General features: G+C 48.4%; 1 pseudogene; it reads left to right on the forward strand.

Moving 5' to 3' along the window:
* Window positions 1-6,174: 6,174 nt before the first annotated feature.
* Window positions 6,175-8,070, forward strand: LOC133901444 (uncharacterized; annotated as a pseudogene).
* Window positions 8,071-9,528: the final 1,458 nt, after the last annotated feature.

Below are 9,528 nucleotides of genomic sequence, written 5' to 3' on the forward strand. Positions count from 1 at the left end.
GAACTTTGGGTTGAGGTGTTAGTTACTTGGTTAAATCAAGATGGATTGAATCTTAAGGTGGTTTATTATTCACTTATTTACTATTGCTTTTCAAATATTTTTCCTTAATGCTAATTATGCAAGAGAGCCATATTAGCCTTATTTTTGTTAAAGCTTTTATATGCATACTATTTCCTTCACAACTTGTTGAGTACGACAAGTACTCACTCTTGCTATCACCAAATACTCAGTTGGAGAAGGTATCGAGGAATACGCTGAAGGTGGATCGTTCTAAGATAAATGCGCAAAGGTATATTGCAGGAATGTAAATGCGGAAATGTAAATAAGGTAGAAAGCAAACTCGGCACAAGGGATTTTTATCTCGTGGTATCAATGGCATAAATGTCACACTTAGTCCATGTTAGAGCTCCACCAAAGATATGGTCTCGGATAGCACCCGATCACGGCTCTTGAGCCACAAAGACCTCAAGCCGGATGAGTCATCAAGCCACCATGGCAAGGCCTCACCACAAGTCTCTCTTCCGATCACTTGCTGTCGTGATCACTTCGAAGCTTGAGCCACCAAGGTAAGGGTCTCCATGTCCCCATACACGTGTCTTGTCGCCGCTCCACACCAAGTCAAAGGGGTCAGCAAGCTTGAGCAACTCCAGCTCAAGTTGTCGGCGAGTCACCAAGACTCTAAGGCGTCAGCATATCACTTGGCACAAGCTAGGATCACTCATTTATCCATTCTTCAAGCTGCATCACCTAGCTACAACTCACTCTAGGCTTATAAGCACTAAACACTATGTAATCTTATGCTTAATTGCCTTGGATGATCACTTTAAGCACTTTTGTGACTTGGATATCTTCTCAAGTGTCTCTGTATTTCTTTGGACTCCAGCACCTTCAAATGATCAAGTGGAGATGTATTTATAGCCTCAAACTTGCCAACTAGCCGTTAACCTAACAGCTTAGAAAAGTTGTTAACATCGAATTGTCCGGTGCGTACACCATCAGAAACTAGCCGTTAGATTTCACTCAAATTTATCCTGAACACTGGACACTTCGATGTATACATCATTGCCATCACCGGATAATACGATGAGTACATTTGAGCCATCCGAGCCTCTGCAACCTCTCTGTGTAAAACACTCTGTTGTAAGCCTATGGTGCACTTCCTCTTTACACCGGACTGTCCGGTCAGTTGTTCTTCATCCTTCAGCACTCGAAAATGTCTATGCAAGAAATGCTTCGGTGTGTTGTTCTTTCACATCACTGGACCATCCGGTCAGTTCATCCATCTATTTCAACAGCTGCAGCCTCTCTGATAGAAATGCTCCATTGTGATCCTTCGGTGCACACAAGCTAATCACCAGACCATTCGGTGGGTTGCTCTTCAGTCTTCAACAACCATAGCCTTCTCTGCAGGAAATGCTCAAGTGAGTGCAGCACGCTGAGCACTGGTGTCGGTGTATCAGGAACCGTGGGTCCCCGAATCCCGAGGGTAGGCCAGCCATCCGCCACATAGCGCCATCCCGCGGAGTCTCTCCCGCAAGGTGAGAAAAGATCAAGTCCCGGGAGAGGGCGCTGGGGGCCGCAGTCGGTGGCCCCCGAGTACCCCAGTTCCCTGATGATCCACGAACTCTAAGAACCGGGAAGAAAGTGCTCGGGAAGGTGTACGGTGACCCCCGAGCACCCTAGTCCCCTGATGACCAGGAGAGCTAAGTACCGGAAGAAACGTGCCCGGGGCTGCCAGCGATGGCCCCTGGGCACCCAAGTATCCCGAGGACTCACCGAAGGAAGTTCCAGGAGAGAGTGCTCGGGGCTGCGGGCAACAGCCCCTGAGCACTCGGTTCCCCGAGGATCCGTACAAGTATGCCCAGGAGAGAGTGCTCGGGGAGGTGAACAGTACCCCCGAGCACTCGGTTCCCCGAGGACAAGAAAGGGCATTCTCGGGAGAGAGTACTCGGAAAGATGAACAGTACCCCCAAGCTCTCGGTACCCCGACGACCCAAAAAGCCCCCTGGCAGAGGCTCCCGAGGGGCCCACCGATGAGGTGTCAGCTAGTCAAAGGCCCGAGACCGCATTTAAAGAGCGTGCGTGGCCTGTCACCTCCAACTGCTCCCGCCGCGCTCAGCGTCAATTCCTGTCACGTTCTGGCAGAGAGGCGTGGGGTTATTAATTGCACGGGTCCCGTCCCGTCCCGTGCCATCCGGCCCGTCTCAGGATAACGTCGTGAGGGCCGAGGTGTTCCATCTGCCGCGCTGCTGTGGCAGGGGAACAAGATAGGGCGGGCACACCGGGCCGCTCTGCGGCTTCCCGGTGGGCCCTCTCCACTGCGCCCGTTGCTAGGCCATTTATGGTGACGGATGACCAGGCGTGTGCCGCATTTTCCACCCCCGGTCACTTCGCCCAGAGGAAATGATGACGCCCTTTCCATTTATGGTGTCTCAGAACTCGTGCCCCCTCCCTCCCGTTCGGGGCATGTTGTTGCCGGCGGGTATTTAAAGCAGCCGGTGGCACAGAAGGAAACAATCCGGAAAAGGTATGGAAAAAAGAGAGGACGCACAAGCATAGACAAGAACGCAGCACAAGAGAAATACGGCCGAGAAGTGAGCAGCACGAGACAGGCCGAAGAACAAAGAGCCCCATGCTCTAGGATAGACCAACATTCTTGTAACCAGCAACATCCTTGAGGGACTTCCTCAGGGTATTTATAGTATCCATACAGGAGTAGGGTGTTACGCCCCCGTGCAGCCCGAACCTGTCTAAATTCTGGTGCATTTACTTCTTTTTGCACTGGGTCATTCCACCACCACCGGCAGTTGCATTCATTCCTATTTATTTCTCCGACGAACATACTCAGGATCATCCCCCCGGCCGAATCTCTAAAAAGGGGTCTCTCGGGATCCCTGCGACTGGAGTTAATCCTCCGACAACTGGACTATTCAGTGAGACAAATCTTCATGGGACTTCTCTGATTCAACCAAGCTTTGTTTCGACTATAGTGGCTTCTTGATGTATTGCATCCATGAGACCTACTAACATATACTCTTGACAAACATGTTAGTCTCATTGACTATGTTATCATTAATCACCAAAATTGCATACACGCCCTAAAGATGTTCCGCTGCAATCTCCCTAAGGGCATTTTTGCTATAGCACCTCCCGCAGCTGAGAAGAGAAAGCGTTGCACCCCATTCCGTAAGGGGGAGCCCCTCACCGATGGGTAGCTTCGTGCTTCTAGGGAGAGAGCCGACGGTCTCACGACCCCAGCGATGGGATGGAGGAACCCAACGTCTCCTTGCGAGTGGAAGGCAAATGATAGGGCCGCTTACCTTTTTCCTACTCTCGCCGGGCACGGTTCTCCTGCTGTCGGGTGGCCCTCTGGCCTCGAATTACATCGCGGAGGTCGTGGTGGTGAAGAGAGTTGAGCATATCAGCGGGTGGATTGCCCCAACACGGTGGGGGTCTCCGCGTACTCCCTGTTAGTGAGGGAGCACGGGTTCTCTCATGCCCCAGGGTCCACTACGAATCCTGTCGACCTCGACCACTCCTTGTGATGGACGGGGCGGCTGCTGCCATAGTCTAGCGTTGGACGGTCTCTACCAAGAGCGTGATGTCGCACAGCCATGGCACTACCGGTTAGCTCTCCAGTACCACCACCGGCGGGTGACTAAAAAGCACTCGTGCAATTTGTAGGTTCCGCGCGAGGGTCATGGCCTCGTAGTCAAGCCGCTGATCGCGGAGCGCTGAGACATCGTGAGGAGGGAGCCCCCTATGCTCGTGTTTTTCGTACGGCATGAGCCTGTGGCGTGGCGTGATGACCTTGAAGACGCCACCGCCAAGGGCTTAACCCCCGACGGGCACTCCTCCGAGTGGCGTTGTAGTCGCTAGGGCGGTATAGGATTACCTTCATGTCTTGTGCCGGGCTGGTTTCCCTCTTGGTGAATGGCCTGGGGCACACCTCCAGTTCCCGAGGCACGAGCGTCTCTGTTGCCCAATGTCGCATGGTGCGTCATGTAGACTTCACGTTCGGTCTTTGAATCCTCAGACTCTATCTCGATGTCCCATGCTCGAAGCACATCGGACTCATCTTGGTCGTACTCCATGACAAAAACCTCGCGACGTTCTGGGTCCTCTAATTGGGACTCCACGACCGTCACATATCTGGACATGGGTAGCCCAACCATGGTCTCAATACCCGAAGAAACGCAAAAAACGCGTCCCTACCTGGCGCGCCAACTGGGGGATGGTCCCTGATAATGAATCTGGGGTATATCAGATGATGGGCATGTTGATCATCGTTTCTTTGTGGTGGGATCGGATGGACACAAGAACGAGAGGATTTATCCAGGTTTAGACCTCCCGTGGGATAATAGTCTTACATCCTGTGTATTTTCTTACGGATTAGATGAACTTGTTACCGAATCTCCCCCTACAAGCAGGGTCCTCCCCCTTTATATAACAGGGGAAAGAAAGTACATACAAACAGACCGTGTCAAACTCTGTAGAAGCCAACTACTCTTAGCCCATCATGACGAGGAGTAGACATGCCCGACCTGCCCTGGTTGTCCTGCACGCCCTGTCCCATCTGTTGAATGCTGTCATGCTCCCCTGCGAAGTCATCCCATAACATTAAATACTACGGAACAGGTCACTACATCACCACGCCAGCCCACGATCTGGCTCGCCGAAAGGGTGTTTCTGGGGAAGAAAAAACACTTCAATGGACGACATTAAATATGATTTGATTATTTAGGTGAGTACCTGCCCTCGCAGGGTCTTCTCTACCAACCAAGGGCTGGTCGATTAAGCCCCACTCTAGTCGTAGGATGAAACCGTGGTTTCAAGGGTATCAACCGCCGGCTGATATTTGGCAGCATAGGACCCACCCAGTGGATCACCCCCTTACGTATTACACCAACATAAACTTTTCCTTTTCCAACTAAAAATATGCTAGCTACTTTTCTTAGATATCTACTATATAAAGAACGAGTTGTTTCTCGCGTCACTTTTTCTCATACTCTCCTCTTATCTGATAAAAACCTTTAAAATTTGAATAATTTATCCACTTTTGTCATTCATCCTCGTCGTCCAGCCTCCTTGCCTCGTTATCGGCTACGAATATGGGACTGATTTTACTAATAAAAATAAATGAAGAAACTAAAAGCGAAATTAGCATATAGTCTTTTTTTATCCCATATGAAATCTAATTACGACATTGCTCTCAACGTATTTGTTTGGCGACACTCCCGTGCCGCATTCGCATCTCCATATCTTGAATATATACTTGATGTTTCCGTGTTCAATGTCTATATTTTCGTTGTAACACATGGACACTTATGTAGTACAGTATTAGTAACACGGACTTATTTTTACACTCGACGGCCCATCGATAAATAAGCTATATTTGAAATGTAGGAATTTCGGAGGGAACAAATTGGCTCAGCAAGAACCGGAAATGGCCCCCGCGTTCCATAAGTTGCCCAATAAGTAGCGCAGCTCCATTTGAACTTCGAAAAAATCGGAATGTTTTCAAAATATACTATGGCCGTGCTTTGATCTCCTTGTGTCGCAAGAGGACTTGAGATCGTGTTTTGAGGTACAAATTCTTGGTTGCGATGCAGTCGTGTCACTTATCGTGAATATATACTGCTTAACACCAAATTTTGGAGAGGTGAAATACCATTTATTAAGAGAGAGGTTCATAGCGAAAATTTATATGTCTCCGCCTGCGCTGACATGCATAGGGAATTTTATTTTATTTTAGCTCTTTTTAAATTAATATTTTTAAAAAATACATGACGTTCAAAAATTATTTTTTTATCACGTTAAAATATATAACATGACTAAACACATAATCACACTGATACATATACGTGACAAGGAATCATGCCATTTACTCCGACGTGATAAAAGTATAACAAGACGTCGAAATAAAATGTCAGTGTGGCCCCCTTAATTACCGAACATCAAGTTGTGAGTACATGCTATGAGATGGCTGACGTGACGTACATGTCCCGGACCGTGGAGAGTGAAGACGTGGAATCCAGGTGTCGACTAGCCTGACGTTCATGCCAAGTCAGCAAAACCGTCCGCTGGATCGATCCCATCTCACAAACGTGTCCACCGTTCTGAGCCTGACACGCATCCCATCTGACCTCCAGGCGCGCGTTTGACTCCATCGGTGCGCCTCCCGCGCGAAAGAGATGGGCGGACCCCTCGACGACGCCCGCGCCGACGGCGAGCCTTCGTCCTCCTCGTCATCGTCGCTGTCCGGTGCCGAGGAGGCCATGTTCCCGGACGTGCAGGGGTTGCAGCGGCGGCTATGGGCAGGGACGCGCGCCGCCGTCGCGCCGAGGCTGCGCGAGGCGTCCGAGAACGCGGCGGGCGATCTCGTCGCCTGGACCAGGCAAGGCGGCGGGCCCCGCGCCCTCGTCGTCGCGTCGGTGAGCCTCCCTACCAACAGCGCATGCAATCCTTTGCCCATCCAAGAAGCACGTCACCTCGCACTCTCGTCTGATGTGTCGCAGGTCGGAACGGCGGCGCTTGTGGCGCTGACCGGCCTCCTGGTCGTCGTCTTCTTCGTGGCGGCGGTGGCGACGAACGCCATCATCGTTTCGGTTCTCGTGTCCCTGGCTGCCACCGGAGGATTCCTGGCCGTGCTGCTTGCTTTCCTGGCCGCGATATATGTCGGCGCACTGTCAGTCGCTGTCCTCGTTATCTCTGCCACGACCGTCGCAACTGTCGTTGCCATCACGATTGCCACTGGTATGCACTAACTAATCATTTTCATCATCTGTGGCAATACTCGTTAAGGTGTTAAATATTACATCCTCAGATTTTAGTGTTTGCTGTGCCTAAGAAACATCGATTTGTGACTGCAATTTCACAAGTCGTTTACATTTTCTACCTTCTTAGTTTTGACCCACGAGATTTTATGAAACCATTAGTCACGTAAAGGATCATAAAATCGTCCTATGAGCATTATTCAGTGGCCTTGAACTTCTCGATCGGCCTCTGTACCTTGATATCTGAAAAAGAACGGTCCTACTGAAGAGCCTTGTGAATACAGTTAATCGACTGCTCTGCATCTTCAGCATTTACAGTTGAGCGATCAGTGGTGCAGCAGTCGCTCAAATTCGTGGCATAATCTAAACAGCCTTGCTTTGTAAAATGAGATTCACGGTTGCTTCAATTCCCTTTTCTGTGTAAACACCAAAATTCACCTGCTGACGGATTACAAAGAACAAAATTGACCGATAGGATAACTGCTTACAAAATAGCATGCCTATGTGGCGTTGTCGCCCTCCTCTAACCCCCCGGGATTGCCGATGAACCCTGAACCCTAAGCTCTCTCACCTAAACTCGCCGTGGTTCACTGTCGATTGACCACTCCTAGATTTCAATCTAGGAGGCGCGTGAAAGAAATCACGAGCAGACATGAGACATCGCCATAGATTGAGTAAAGCGTTTCTGTATTTTTTTTTTTTTTGGTCAAGAATAAAGCGGCAGTGGCAAAGTATTATATCTGCAGTTTGCTACCTCAATATGTTCAGACAATACTTTCCAAAAAAAGTTCAGACAATTGCTGCCGCTTGCAATCTTAAGCTCCTATAATGTCACTCAAGTACGTCGCAGTAACTAACGCAGTATTCCTATATACATTGCAGGATGGGTTGCGTTCTTCTGGATCGTTTGGTTTGCAGTCAAGAAATGCCTGGATCAGACGACTAAGCGATCGACTGGCATGACAAATTCGGTGATCTGAGCATATATATATATATATATAGGAAAGGCTTCCTATATATACTCCTTTCTGAATCTGAACATCAGTTAGAGAGGAAGAGAGAGAGAAAGTGTGTATATATATAACAGAATGACACTCAATTAACAGAAGATATTCACGTGAATTTGTCTTCTGTTCACTTCTGCCTGAGTATCTGCTTGAGTGTCTTCACTTATTGGTGTATTTGTCTTCACATAAGTGATGATAGATCTGAAGACATCAATAATCGGAGACATTTATGTGACTGAAGACATCAATAAGCACAGGCAATCAAGCAGATACTTAAACAGAAGTGAACAAAAGACAATTTTATGTGGGTGCTTTCGTCTTCACATGAATACCTCCGATTATTGGTGTCTTCAGGTTTATCGTCTTCTGTTATATAATAACAAAATGACTAGTAATATTTATCGTTAGCGTATGACGGTGTAAGGATATAATATTATTCAAATTTGAGTTACTATTCACTATTAACAAAATTATGTGTAAAGATATAATATTTATCGTTAGCGTTCGACAGTAGGTTCACTTCTGACGATAGACTTGAAGACACCAATAATCAGAGACCTTCGTGTGAAGACGAAGATATTAATAAGTGAAGACACTCAAGCAGATACTCAATCATAAGTGAACAAGAGATGATAGACCTGAAGACACCAATAATCAGAGATATTCATGTGAAGACGAAGACACCAATAAGTAAAGACACTCAAGTATATACTCGGGTAGAGGGAGAGAGCGTGTCTATATATATATATATATATATATATATATATATATATATATTACAGTTCTGTGCCTGGTGACTGGCGCAGATGATGCGTGTAAAATAAGTACATACTGCTTTTCCATATTAGTAGAAAAACTGAACGCTCCATTTTGCGATCGACGTCCTTTTGATGTTCGAAGAATCCGGCCAGGAGAAAACTGTTACTGATTTAACACAGTTTATATACTGGAACTCTGTATGCATGGCATGCTGGTGTCAGCTGGATATATTCATTCTTAGGGTCTTGTGTGAATGAAAAGATAAGTTGAGAAGCAGCACCAGAACAGATGTGAAATTGTGAAGGATCATGCACCCTCACGATCGAGTCACGACAGGATCGTGCGTATGGCGACCATACCACCATTCACCGCGCTGGTTTCCGGCCGTTTTACCGTGGTCCTGCGAAGCCTTGGCATGAAATGCTGAAACCATGCATGCACGTGGATCGATTGAGCCTAGAACAACTAGGTCCATGCGATGCATGCAAGTCCAACAGCTAGCGGCCGGCGGCGGCCCGAGCAACACTGTTTGGAGGAAAATATCAAACGGACGTGATGTCAAGTCAAAGATTCGAATCGTCGAACACGACCATGCATGCATGCTCCCGTCGATCCTATTCGGCCATTCCCAGCAGCGATAGCCCCTAGCTCGCAGCAACTTACAGATTTTGAGCGCCATGTCACTGCTATTGGGGCCGGGGTGACAGTGACGCGACACGCCGGTGACTCTGCACCAATGCGCGCGGGCGCGCCAGGCAGTGGCTCCACGCGCATCTATGCAGGACTGCATGTGCTCGCGGCAGTTGCATGTGGCTTCACTTGCGGTTCCAAAAGCGGCGGCCGGGGCAGCTGGGCGGAAGAGGCCGCCGCCGCCGTCGCAAGGGGAAGGTGAAAGCGACAGGCTAGGGATGACAATTTTAATTAACCCGATTATCTATTTATCCACGGGTAAATACTATCAGATATGATCGTATTTGGTACCTACA

The sequence above is a fragment of the Phragmites australis genome, chromosome 20 (assembly GCF_958298935.1).
Source record: "Phragmites australis chromosome 20, lpPhrAust1.1, whole genome shotgun sequence".
In the NCBI taxonomy this organism is placed as follows: domain Eukaryota; kingdom Viridiplantae; phylum Streptophyta; class Magnoliopsida; order Poales; family Poaceae; genus Phragmites; species Phragmites australis.